Genomic DNA, 14,397 nt, shown 5'->3' on the forward strand with positions numbered 1-14,397 from the left:
TCTATGATTCAACTACTTTTTGAGATTTCAAGCATTTAGATTAGCCAACATTCACTTAACCGGCATAGAGACCCTTTGAATTCAAGCACACAATGTGTTACGCAATCTACAATCTGCACAACCATGCACCGCGCCCGCCATGCATGGAGGAAACGCACTAACTACTGATTACTAAAGGAAAAGGTTGCATTTTCATACATTTCGACCACGGTTTACTTATCCATCGAGGAAAAACAAGCGCATGAATGAATTGAAGTCCAACTTTTTTCATAACGTCGGCTTATTGAGTTCAAAACAGCTATTTACTTCAAAACAAGAAATTTAAGAAACATCAGTGTTTTCTGAGCATTTGACAAGATAGAGCTGAACTTGCACAGTCAAGATAACAGCCCCAAACAAACCATCGCTCCAGCACTCCTCGAATCACCTCTTGTGCCTCTGCACAAAGGGCGAGTTCTTCTTGTCCTCCTCGGTTAGATTAAGAGTCATCTTAGTAATGATGGCCCCAGTGACAGCAAATCCAACCAAGAAAGGCCAAGTTCGCTTCCACTCTCTCTTGAAGAAAACAAGCCATGGATCAAATTTCCTCATTTTTTTTCTCTCTCTTGTTTGCGATGAGAAAAAAAAAAAAAAAAAAAAATCGAGCAGAATCTATATTGAGACTGAAGAGGAAATCGAAATCGAAAAAAGAAGTCAAGAGACTAAACGGTTCGTCGACAATATTTCACAACCCAAAAGAGAAAGAAGAAGATGCGAAGGAAACCCAAGATCTTTTTCCGGAAGGCTAGGGTTCTATAGAGAGTGTTTTATTTTATTTATTTTTTTGGTTTCCTCTTCATAAAAAAAAAGTGTTAGCGAACAAAAGAAAAAAAAAAAGGGGAAACAGAGTCGCTGATACCAAATATTGCCCGGCTTTTGATATTTCTTTTCATTTTAATTTATTTTACCTTATTTTCCTTTTTACTCACGGATACAAGTGTTACTCTATCCTAACATAATCGTCAAAATATTATTAAATATTAATTCCGGACTTTAAGTAACGCTTGTGGTAAGACGTAACGGATATATCTGTTACTTAATAAGTAACAATTATTTCCGTTACTAATGGAAAATTTGCACTGTTACAAAATAGCTATTATGGTGTAGTGTCTATATTAGTTATATTAAGTATATTTCTATATTTCTTTCTTTCTGTAAACAAATTTCGAAAAGACCAAAAATATTTTTCTGTTTAGTACTAAAAGTATTGTTTTCCTTTTTCTATGATAAACAAATGGTTTAGAAGTCTCATTATAGCAAATAGAGTAAAGTTTCGTTCTTCGAACTTAGACTAATATACATACAATAGTTTCTGCATATTTTAATGAATGGCATGCATCCGCATCATTGATTGTATATAGCAGTAAGTTTCTGAGACCAAGGTTGGAACAATTAAGTTCCATATCCGGTGAGAATCTAGCCAAAAGCCTCATCTGAATGATTATTGAGTGATGACACAAAGGATGTCCAGATAGAAAGATAACACGTCCACTTGCTTGGTCACCACGCCATATCCTAGGAGAGAATTTAGGCCATTTTTAGATTGATATAGCCAAATAAACGTTAAAAACCCAAAAAGATAGTTTTTCCTCTAATTACCCCCCTGAGCCTCCATCAATTTCTAAAAACCTTTTTATTTCTTCGCCATCAATCCCTGAACCATTACAACACACAATAAAAAGCGTACCTAGCTGACGAGTTGAGAATTGGATGAACAATAAAAAGAAAAGAGAAGGCTTTGTACAAAAACATAATAGTTAGAAGCTTCAAAAAGGAAAGAAAGAAAAAGAAATAAAAGAAAGAAAAGATTTAAAAATCAAAATCTCCCAAAAGTTCAAAATCAAAAGGAGTCGATTTCAAAAGAAACAAAAGCAAAGTTAGAACTCCCAAAAATCAAAATCATATGGAGTCACAAAGCCAAAGAGCTAAAAAAAATTGAATCAGAAATTCAGAAGCAAAAGAACAAAACAAGGTTCTTCTCTAGCCCTTATCTTTTATTTCTAAACCACAACCTTAGCCCCGTAATTCCTAATAAAAAACCTCTAGCTCAACTAGAAATAGGATGGTGTGATAGTAAGTGGATATTGTGATCAATTGACCCCAGTTTCTTTGGACGTCATTCGTGTATGTGAGTAATATAAGTGCCCTCTACACTTGAGAAAACAAAACTTGAGTGAATCTATTAGAGAGTTGTGATTGCAACACATCACTGTGAGAACCCACCTTAAGGACACTCTCTAAGAGTTTCAGAAACGATTCTGCTTTTGCATTTCACCGCTCATGTTTTGCATGTTTATCTTTAGATGATTAAATTACTATGTATATGTTATTCTGAGTTCAAAGGAGCTTTTCTTTATTCCCCCGCTAACGAGATGTATAGACTTCTGAGAATAACAAGGAGACAACAACCTTTGTACTAGATAGAGGAAGTTTGTGAGTACCTTCCATTGAAAACTCTTACGAGGCTTAAGCTCGTCCACTAGGGAATTCCTAGTGGTTTAAGGCTTTGATGCATATGGTCAATGCAATCACACTCCGTGAAACGAGACTAGAATAAGAAATCACACATTTGTGATCTTAGGTTTTTCTTTCTCTTCTTTGCTTAAGGACAAGCAAAATGCTGGGTAGTTAATCAGCCCCCAAATGTGCGTTTTATTACCTTTACAATACTTCAATTATGCCTTTCTTATATTTAATGAACAGACAACTTATAGCTGTTGCTACCTTTTGCAGGATACAAGCCATTTAGGACATATATTCCTAAAATGTCCATTTTAGCGCAAAAAGGATTGCTATTAACGCTGCTTGGGAAGATTCCAGTGTAGGAGCAAAAGTGCCAAAAAGTCAAAGTCAACTCTCAAAAACTCAGAACCAAAAGCTGAAGACTTAATGACTTAAAGCCAAAACCAAGAATTCAATTAGATGGGCTTTAGTCAAAAGCCCACAAAGCTTAATCTTATCCTCAAGAAGGGGCAATTATGTAATTGGTGTCCTATATAAACCAAAGAGATGTAAAGAATTAGTTATCCAATGCTTTTAGGGCCCAAACCATTTGGTTTGTAGCTTTATTTTCATACCCTAGAATTAATCTTCGGTCATTAGGAGTAGATAATATTGTTTCGGCAGTAACCTGCTTTAACACAACGAGAGCAATGGTGACGAACGCACTAAGAAACAGAGGATTTTGATGTTGGGGGAGATGAAACTGAACCAAATAATGGCTGCCTACGTACCCAAGATCTATTATCTAGGGATCAAGTTTCCACGTAGTTCCTTATGAAAAATAATGTGATATTTATATAGGTAGAGTAGAGAGTCCTTGTAGCTCAAGTAATCTTGTAGCTTGAGTAATTGTAATGGAGTATAACTGTCAACTGATAATTATCTTTTTGATAAGAAATAAATCTGGACATAAATCAATGTACATTAGTGGCAAGCCATGTGGCTAAGGTTCAACCTTAGACACATGAGTTAATGGGCCTGTATATTGATCCATGATATTGTGAATTGGGCTTTAGCCCTGTTGATTAAACGAATAAAATAGAGACCCCTAATAATGGACGTTTGACACGTATGTGGGGGTCGAAACACCGCCCCCTCTTTGTCATGCGAACAAAGTTCACATGGCAAAGAAGAGAAGAAAAAGCAAGGAAAAAATGGAATAAGAAAAAAGTGAGCGTAGTGTATAACGAAGTATCATGCGAAAGGAAATGATAGAAAAATGGAATGTCGAGAAAAATGCCTGAAATATTGTGTGTTAAATAATTTTAAACTAATTTATATGAGGCTGCAATGTAATTAATTGATAGAGGGGGAAGCAAGAAGTAAAATAGGTGACAAAAAATCGATAAAGAAAACCAATTTTTAACCCGGATTGGCAGATCTAGTATTAATAGAAGTATGGAAAAAAAATAGATTCCTTTCAAGAAAGTGGTTGGGCTGTAGTGGCACACCCACTAGTTGGTGAGAGGGGTGAACAATGTTCGAGTCTCCACATGGACAAATTAATTTTTGAATTTCAAAGATTCCCAAACCTGGGCTATTAAGCCGGTCCAGTATATTGAAAATATCCGGGTTGGATAAGGTAGGAAGAATTTAAATCTACTCAGTCGGTGGTTGAGGCAAGAAGGAGATAATGTAACGAATTTAAATCCGGATTAGGAAGTGATAAGCACGAATTTAAATCCGGATTAGGAAGTGATAAGCTCCGTAACTTGGAACAGTGGACGAACACAACAAAAACATAACTCGCGAAGGAAAAAAAATAATGAAGATTAGGAAGTGATAAGCTCCGTAACTTGGAACAGTGGACGAACACAACAAAAACATAACTCGCGAAGGAAAAAATAAAATAATGAAGCTGATGAAAATTTTCGTTCGGAAAAATTCTCGTAGAAAGATCGGTAGAAAGATCGGCAGAATACCTTAGAAAAAATAATGACGCTGACGAAAATTTTTGCTCGAAGAATTTTTCGTAGAAAGATCGGCACAATGCCTTAGAAAAAATAATGAAGCTGACGAAAATTTTCTCTTGGAAATTTTTTCGTAGAAAGATCGGCACAATGCTTTAGAAAAAATAACGACGTTGACGAAAATTTTTGTCGAAATTTTTTTCGTAGAAAGATCGGCACAATGCCTTAGAAAAAATAATGAAGCTGACGAAAATTTTCGTTCGGAAAATTTTGGTAGAAAGATCGGCAGAATGCCTTAGGAAAAATAATAATGCTGACGAAAATTTTCGATCGGAAAATTTTTCGGAGAAAGATCGGCACAATGCCATAGAAAAAATAATGATGTTGACGAAAATTTTCGCTCGGAAATTTTTTCGGAGAAAGATCGGCACAATGCCATAGAAAAAATAATGACGCTAACGAAAATTTTTGCTCGAAAATTTTTTCGTAGAAAGATCGGCACAATGCCTTAGAAAAAATAATGAAGGCGGCGAAAATTTTTTTCGGAGAAAGTTTTTCAGTAAAAGATCGGCACAATGCCTTAGAAAAAATAATGAAGCTGACGAAAATTTTTGCTTGGAAATTTTTTGTAGAAAGATCGACACAATGCTTTAGAAAAAATAACGACGTTGACGAAAATTTTCGTCGAAATTTTTTTCGTAGAAAGATCGGCACAATGCCTTAGAAAAAATAATGAAGTCGAATTGACGAAAATTTTAGGTAGAAAGATCGGTGAGAATGCCTTAGAAAAAAAATAATAATCTTGTTTAAAATTTTTCGTCGGAAATTTTTTGGGAGAAAGATTGGCACAATGCCATAGAAAAAAAATAATGATCTTGTTAAAAATTTTCACTTTCGGGAAAATTTTCGGAGAAAGATCGGCACAATGCCATAGAAAAAAATAATGATTGACGAAATTTTTCAGAGAAAGATCAACACAATGCCTTAGAAAAAATAATGAATTTGACGAAAATTTTTAAGCTCGGAAAGTTTTTCAGAAAGATCGGCACAATGCCTTAGAAAAATAATGAAAATTTGCGAAAATTTTCGCTTGGAAAATTTTTCAGAGAAAAGATCGCACAATGCCACGAGAAAAAATAATGATGATCGAAAAATTTTTAAACCGGAAAATTTCTCGGAGAAAGATCGGCACAATGCCATAGAAAAAATAATGACGTTGACGAAAATTATCGCTCGGAAAATTTTTCGTAGAAAGATCGATACAATGTTTAAAAAAATCGGAAGATAGTTAACCGAAAGCGCTAGCGAAACAAATGCAGATTTTGAATAAGAAAACGAAGATTTAATAGAGCGACCGTAAAACAATTGACAGAGGCAATTGATTAGGTAATTGTGTGAATGTAATATCATAGAGCTAAAACTTCTTTTGATGAAAAATAAAAATAAAGATGGGTTTGCTATTGAATATTGTTGTTGTGTCAGATAACATACCTGCGGAAAACTGACAATGTTGTAGATTTATAATTGAAATGAAATAGAACGAGACGCCCCCATGTAGATATAAACACCTCCAATGCGTACTTAACTTTGCAAAATTAGGCTAAGCGAGCATAAAAGCGTTCAAACTTAGGCTGACGAAGCTAAATGTGGTAACCTCGTCAGATTTTGTCGGAACGATAGTAATGGATTAAGCGAGCGTAAAAGCGTTCAAACTTAGACTGACAAAGTTAAATGCGATAACTTCGTCAGATTTTGTCGTAGCGATATTAACGAACTAAGCGAGCGTAAAAACATTCAAACTTAGACTAGCGAAGTTAAACGTAGTAACTTCGTCAGATTTTGTCGTAGCGATAGTAATGAGTAAGCGAGCGTAAAAAGCGTTCAAACTTAGATTGACAAAGCTAAATGTGGTAACTTCGTCAGATTTTTTTCGTAATGATAGTAATGAACTAAGCGAGCGTAAAAGCGTTCAAACTTAGACTGACAAAGTTAAATGTGGTAACTTTGTCAGATTTTTTTTTCGTAATGATAGTAATGAATTAAGCGAGTGTAAAAACGTTCAAACTTAGACTGACAAAGCTAAATGTGGTAACTTCGTCAGATTTTTTCGTAATGATAGTAATGAATTAAACGAGTGTAAAAACGTTCAAACTTAGACTGACAAAGCTAAATGTGGTAACTTCGTCAGATTTTTTCGTAATGATAGTAATAAATTAAGCGAGTGTAAAAACGTTCAAACTTAGACTGACGAAAAGATGACTGCAAAAGTGATGTGTCAAGCCCCCGCTTCTAACGTGCGGAGAGATAAGCCAATGAATCTGCATGGCGACGAAGTCATTCGAGTCTTTGAGTGATAGAGATGCTATCAAATTGTCGAGCAAGACTATGTATCAAACTAAGATAAGTCGCCATACGCTCATCTCTTGCTTCAAAAGACCCACCAAACTGATTTGCAACAAGGCGAGAATTCGTGTATAACTGGAGCTTTCGCGCCCCCAGTGTCAAAGCTGTTCTCAAGGCACAAATGGCATCCTCATACTCGGCTTCGTTATTTGAAGCGGCGAAGCCAAGTCGTATAGATTTCCCAATCTTTTCTCCGCCGGGTTTAACAAAAACACATCCAATTCCCGACCCAGATTTACTATGGGAGCCATCTGAGTAAACAATACATAGGTCAATGGGTTTAGGAATTGCGTTTTCAAGTTGGTCTTCGTCGCCCCCAGTTATTGGCGGCAGAATGTCTTCCATAGATTCTTCCTGGCGCAAAAAATCGTCAATAGGAGAATCATCAATCGGAAAATCAACTACCAAAGAAGCCAGAGCATGTCCTTTTTCAGTAGTACGACTTTCAAAGACAATGTTATATGCATTAAGATAACTTTCCCATTCGGCTAATCTGCTTGATTCTTGTGCATTACGAAAGATCTTGCGTAAGGGATACTCAGTATAAACTCTGACCAGCCTCCCTTGGAAGTATGGTTTTAACCGGCGAGCAGCATGAACCAATGCAAGTGCAATTTTTTCCATCTTTGAATAACGAGACTCAGCTCTAGTTAACGTCTTACTGATAAAAAAGATGGGTCTACCATCATCGACGAAAAGAACAGACTAACAGCTTGAGTTGTAGCTGCTAGGTATATGCCAATAGGTTGACTCGTTGAAGAACTTGTCAATATAGGAGGACTGACTAAGTATTTCTTCAGTTGTTGCAATGCCATATCACAATCAACGTTCCAAGTTGCCGCCTCCTTTAAAGTCTGGAAGAAGGGATGACAACGATCAGAATATTTAGAAATAAATCTATGAAGAGCGGCAAGCCGACCAGTAAGTCGTTGAATTTCCTTCTTATTTTTGGGTGATGGCATATCAATAACGGCGTGTATCTGATCAGGATTAGCCTCAATACCTCTACGAGTCATGAGGTATCCCAGAACTTTTCCAGAAGAGAGGCCCAAAATAACATTTGGCAGGATTGAGTCTCATGTTAAGCCTATCAAAAACAAGTTATAGATCGGAAAGATGATCACCCGTATCCTTCGATTTAACGACTATATCATCGATATAAGCCTTCATTATTTTTCCCAGCAGATCGGAAAAAATTGTATTGAAGAGTGAAATTCATTTCACCTAGAAGATTTAAACAGACAGACGCCCCCGGTCGAGCCTATGTGGAAGATGACACCTGCCATTACCTCTTACAAGAGTTAGAGATTTTAGGCGGTACACACTTTCGAGTCCAACTGGAGATTGTCTTTTTCTTTGTATGTAACCAACCTATCTAGGTCGGTAGTTTGTCTGGGATTGTGGTCTTCTCTCTAGTTTATACGCGGACACCTTCCATCCCTACCGGTGGGACACATGCGGGATGGCGGTTTTTCTCAAATCTGCGAGGTCGGCCTTCCCTGTAAGGTCAGTCCAGTCTAGGATGAAGGTTTTCCTTATACTTTCTTCCGTGACGCCTTTTTTCCCTGTCTGGATGGACCTGTCTAAGATGGCGATTTTTCGCAAATCTGCGAGGGTCGGCCTTCCTGTCAGTCGGTCCGATCTGGGATGAAGTTTTTCCTTATACTTTCTTCAGCGCGCCTTCTTCGAGGCGTTTGTACCGCCGTTCGCGGTAGCGGCCGGTCTTTCTTCTTCTGATTGTATGTTGCGAATTGATCCTACCACTAGGAGCAACTTTTCAACGGTTCTTGCATTGGCCGATTTAAATTTCGAGGGTTGCGAGTATTATTAGCAGGAGGAATATGTCGACTATTTGGTCTGCTTCTTGTGCTTACCATCTTGATTGTTTCACGTGATAATGAATTCTAAAATCCCCACAGACGGCACCAATTATGTTTCGGCAGTAACCTGCTTCAACACAACGAGAGTAATGGTGACGAACGCACTAAGAAACAGAGGATTTTGATGTTGGGGGAGATGAAACTGAACCAAATAATGGCTGCCTATGTACCCAAGATCTATTCTCTAGGGATCAAGTTTCCACGTAGTTCCTTATGAAAAATAATGTCGTATTTATATAGGTAGAGTAGAGAGTCCTTGTAGCTCAAGTAATCTTGTAGCTTGAGTAATTGTAATGGAGTATAACTATCAACTGATAATTATCTTTTTGATAAGAAATGAATCTGGACATAAATCAATGTACATTAGTGGCAAGCCATGTGGCTAAGGTTCAGCCTTAGACACATGAGTTAATGGGCCTGTATATTGATCCATGATATTGGGAATTGGGCTTTAGCCCTGTTGATTAAACGAATAAAATAGAGACCCCTAATAATGGACGTTTGCCACGTATGTGGGGGGTCGAAACAAATATATTTTAAATTAATAGTGTAATTTGTTATTTACTTGTTTTCCATTTTTATGTTCTTCAAGCTTTAGTGATTAAATCAAGTTCTTATTATCTTTAATACTAGTTTTCAATCTTGTCTTCAATACAAAGTTTTCATTACTTTTCTATCTTTGATTCAATCCCACAAACACTAGTCATACTCATTTGACAAGTTCAAATGAGTATACCTTTGTGAGCAAGATATCTATCAAAACCATTTTTTATACATGTTTTTTTTATCAAATTAAATCAATTGTTTAATTAAGAATTAAACCCATTATAGGTAAAGAACTAGTGTTTCCACCATTAAAACCTTAAGAACAAGAGTAGAGAAAGACTAGAAAGACTAGAAAGTGATTTTTCAACCATCAAACTATTCTGCCAAACAAAGGATTTAAGATGAACAACACAACCCTCAACACCACTATTTGCACATATTAAAAAAAACCCAAGAAAATATGTTTCCTCTAGTTAGCCCTTTTTGAGCCTTCAAAAATTTCTAAAAAGCTTTTTATTCTTCTCCATCAATCCCTCACCCGTTACAACACACAATAAAAAGCTTACCTAGCTGACGAGTTGAGAATTGGATGAGTATCAGAAAAAGAGAAGAGAAGACCTTGTACAAAAACAAATCAATTAGTTGTTTCAAAAAGAAAGAAAAGAAAAGAAAGACCCATCAAAAACCAAAACTCCAAAAAAATCAAATGTCTCAAAAATCGAATCTCCCAAAAGTTCATAATCAAAATGAGTCCATATCAAAAGAAACAAAAGCAAAGTTAGAACTCCCAAAAATCAAAATCATATAAAGTCACAAAGCCAAAGAATAAATCACAATTCGGAAGCAAAGAACAAAACGAGGTTCTTCTCTAGTTACAAGCATCTTAATGACCCAATTTCTCAACTTATCAGATTTTTTTCCCCTTCCTTTTTCTTTCTAAACCATCACTTTAGCCCGGCAACTCCTAATAAAATGCCTTTAGCTCGATTAGGAATATGATGGTGTTATAGTAAGTGGCAATTGTGATCAATCGACCCCAGTTTCCTTTGGACGTCATTCGTGTATGTGAGGAATATAAATATCCGCTGCATTTGAGAGAACGAAACTTGAGCGAATTTATCAGAGAGTTTGTGTTTTAACACATCCCCGTGAGAACCCACCTTAAGGACACTTTCCAAAAGTTTCGGAAACGACTCTACTTTTGCATTTCATTGCTCATGTTTGCACATTTATCTTTAGATGATTTAATTACTGTACATATATTATGCTAAGTTCAAAGGAACTTGTCTTTATTTCCTGCTAATGAGATGTATAAACTTTTGAGAATAAATAAGGAAACAAGACCTTTTGTACTAGATAGAGGAAGTTTGTGAGTACCTTCTCTGGAAAACTCTCACGAGGCATAAGCTCGTCTACTAGGGAATTCCTAGTGGTTTAAGGTCTTGTTGTATATGGTCAATGCAATCGTACTCCGTGAAATGAGATTTGGATAATAAATCACACATTTGTGATCTTAGTTTTCTCTCCTATTTTTGTTTGAGAATAAGCAAAATGCTGTTTGGGGGTTGTTGATCAGCTCCCAAATGTGCATATTTACCCATTTATATTACTGCATTACAATATTTCTTACGTATAATAAACAGACAACTCATAGCTTTTACTGCCTTTTGCAAGTTACAAGCCATTTCAGACCACTTATCATAGAAGATGCATTTTAGTGCCAAAAGGAGCTTTATTAACGCTTCTTATGAAGACTCGAGTTTATATGAAAATGTCAAAGTCAAAGTCAAAGTCAACGGTCAAGGACTCGAAACCAGAAGACTGAAGATTATGTCCTTAACTCAAAAGACTGGAGATGGATGACCTTGTCTCAAAAGTAGCTTTGCAGAAACCCTAGCTTGCTCAAGAAAAAGGAGGAAAAGCAAAAGCATAAAGGAAAAATGAAAAATAAAAAGCAAATGTGTGAGGTGTCTTAATTGTAAAGGGAGAGGGCAAATCAGTTATTTTATAAAGTAGGAGGTTAAAAGCAAAAAGTAGAGAGAGAAAGTATTATCCAATTTTTGGCTTGACAACCCAAAAATTGAGATCAAATTTTATTATGCTTTCTTAGGTAGATTTACATTATTGAAATTTATTTTTCTTGTTTAGTTATTATTATTTTTTTTATTTCAATCTATTTGTTTTTCTTTGTTTTCAAGTTCTTCATTGTATTCAATACTAGTTTCAATACTTGTTTTCAATCTAGTCATTTCAATCAAACTTGTTTTTAAACTTTCCTTGTCATTTAAATCTCAAGAACACAAGTTACACTAATTTGAAGACATCAAACGAGTGTGACTTGGTGACAAAGTCATCTCCTTACCTCTCTTTTCACTTCATGTTTTAATTCCACACCAACTTCAATGTTTTCAATATTTTTCCCTTCATAAGCAACTTGTTTTTCAATACCTTTTTAGATTTAGAACAATGAATAAGAAAAGTTGAAGAAGTTCTTGTTTTTAGTCATCAACCATTTTTTCCCATTTTAAGATTTAGAATGAACTTCAACTCATAAAACAAACTCACCACAATCTACATCTTTTCAGTGGTCGAAAGTCTATCTCACCATAGGCTCATGGGCTAAAATATTTCACTAGGGTCTAATAATCAAGGTCCAAATCTGTAGTGTTTTACTGTTGTGCTCTTTTCGTCAATTTATAACTACCCACCAAGACCTATACCATTAGAAAGCTATTTCCGAGTTGGTTATGTTGATATAAAATGGGGCTAAATCAGAGCTCTGAGTCCAAAGATATGCCTATTTGAAGTTCTATTGACTTTTCAACAATTTTCTATTCCGGGTTGGCTTTCGCTTGAGTTCTTTAACTTGAGATTTTTGAAGGTTTTTTCTTCATAAATATTGGCCTTTCTTCATAGTTTTCACCTTACAATCAATTTAGTTTCTGTTCACGCACAACTGACATCATTTCAACAGTTATTCAACTCGAAAGCCTGAATTACATAAAAACAAGTAAATAGTGAAACTCACATTATTATTAATATAATTGGCCTATGTAGAATACTATTAAGGTGTTTAAACTATAGTTTTTTGTGCTTATTACGTAACAAATTGGAAATATTGTAATAGGAAATTTATTTATTATTAAGACATTTTTAATGTTTAAATGGTGTTGTAATGTGAATCAAAGTGTACGTATGATTTTGTTGTGACATGACATTCCTGAAATACTGTAAAAATGTTATGCAGTATGTTTGGAGCAATGGTGATATTATGTGGTATGTTGTAATTGTTGTTCTGTTAAATGATATGATCGATATGTTATGATATCTATTAAATGTGACATTTTTGAGAAATAAATGTAAATGTACGCTTCATTATTATATAGGTGAGATGCTACTATGAGGTATTATAGTCTTTGTGGATATTTCCAAAGGAATTGTGGTTTAGTGCAATAATTTTATTTGGCACTTGAAAGAATAAAATGGTTATGAGATGGATAGTGATATTTCCAAACGTTGTGTTTTAGTGCAATATATTTTCTTTGGCATGTGATAGTGTGTGGAATGATTATGAGATATAATTGTAAGGTATTTGAATAATTTACGTAACGAAAATCCTAGTCCCTATTTACCACAACTCATTTGATTATATGATTAACCCTTGTGAAGGGAATGTGATTTTGTTTCAAGGGAATTTGGAGCCCTTGTAGCCAAATGATAACTTTATTTATCTCGTTGCCAATTCAGTATGAGACGCGCGATATGTTATGCCTAGTTAAGGCTTACTCACATAATTTTGGCGTCCATGTGGAGGTTACCTGGTATGTGACATCCCGCTTAGGGTAACTACGCACGGAATGGTTCCATTATGTGAGAGAGGCATGCAGATGTGCATGTTCGGCTCGATTGAGGGGAGCGATTGTGGTAGACAGGAAACTAGGTAAAATATAGAGACGACATTATTATAGGGACACTTGAAGAAATTCTAAATATTAATTATTATTTGTCAAAGTGTATGTTAACACAATAGTAAATGATTGACTGTGGTTGTGAGATTTGTCGTAGAGTTTGTTCTCCTTGGTTTGATGGAATGATTGGAATTTTGTATATGATATATTTTGTTTTATAGCATTTTATTTGCACTCACAACGGGTTTGCAGAAGGGTGAGTAAAATGAATTATTTATGTAGGTATGACCTACTTTGTGATCATGCCTATACCAGTGTAAGTATATAGCAAGTTTTACTTTTGTTATTTAGTTATTGTTAGATGCAGTTGATCTAGTTTAAATATAAGGCGCCTCGATGGAGGAACTAACTGCCTTTTTAATGTTGAATTGGAAACTAAATGTGATTAGTTGGATATTAAGGTGCCTCGGTGGAGGAACTAACTGTCTTATTAATTGTGTACATATGTGTATAAGTATGATTTGTATTTTAGGGCTACTCATACCAGTATTATTTATAATGCTGACCCAATTTGCATGTTTGTTTATCGGGTGTGTTCATAAAATGAACATAATTGATAAGTCTTGACAGGATTAGTGTTGAAGAAGGTTGATTGTTGCTTGTGGTTTGTGTTAACGTCTCATTACAGAATATATTTTGTTTTCCCTTGACGTGCAACAAATTTTTAGTTGAGACTATGTTTTTGTATTTTCGGTTGTAATTATAATTGAAGTGTTGTTTAATGGGAAGTTTGTAACTAAATCCTATTTGTGAATTTTTGTAATGAATAGGACTTTGGTTTATTTTAAAAAATTTATTGGTTTCAAATTATTGGAATAATTAAACAATGATAGATTTTTGAAAGTTGGGAGTGCATCACACCTCGAAAATCGAAGAGTCGGGAACAAATATTGTTTTTCCAATTTTGTCAAAATTTGGGGTGTGACAATGGTGAAACTAAAGAAATGGACAGATGTTTGGGTGGAAAGAAAACGAAGTTAACAGTTTAAAACAGAAAAACTTAACAGAGAAGATGAAACAAGGTGAAAGTTGATACCAAACTAATGATTTAATTAGAAAGCTAAAAAAGGATTTGGTATACTATAGACAAAGATATCTGAACAACAAATAGAACTTCGACGTTATAAAAGATAACATTATGGATTAACG

At 35.2% G+C, this 14,397-nt stretch overlaps 1 pseudogene; it reads right to left on the reverse strand.

Moving 5' to 3' along the window:
* Positions 1 to 273: 273 nt before the first annotated feature.
* On the reverse strand, positions 274 to 610 carry LOC147503819 (ATP synthase small subunit 6, mitochondrial pseudogene; annotated as a pseudogene).
* Positions 611 to 14,397: the final 13,787 nt, after the last annotated feature.

This window comes from Coptis chinensis, chromosome 4, assembly GCF_015680905.1.
Source record: "Coptis chinensis isolate HL-2020 chromosome 4, ASM1568090v1, whole genome shotgun sequence".
Lineage (NCBI taxonomy): Eukaryota > Viridiplantae > Streptophyta > Magnoliopsida > Ranunculales > Ranunculaceae > Coptis > Coptis chinensis.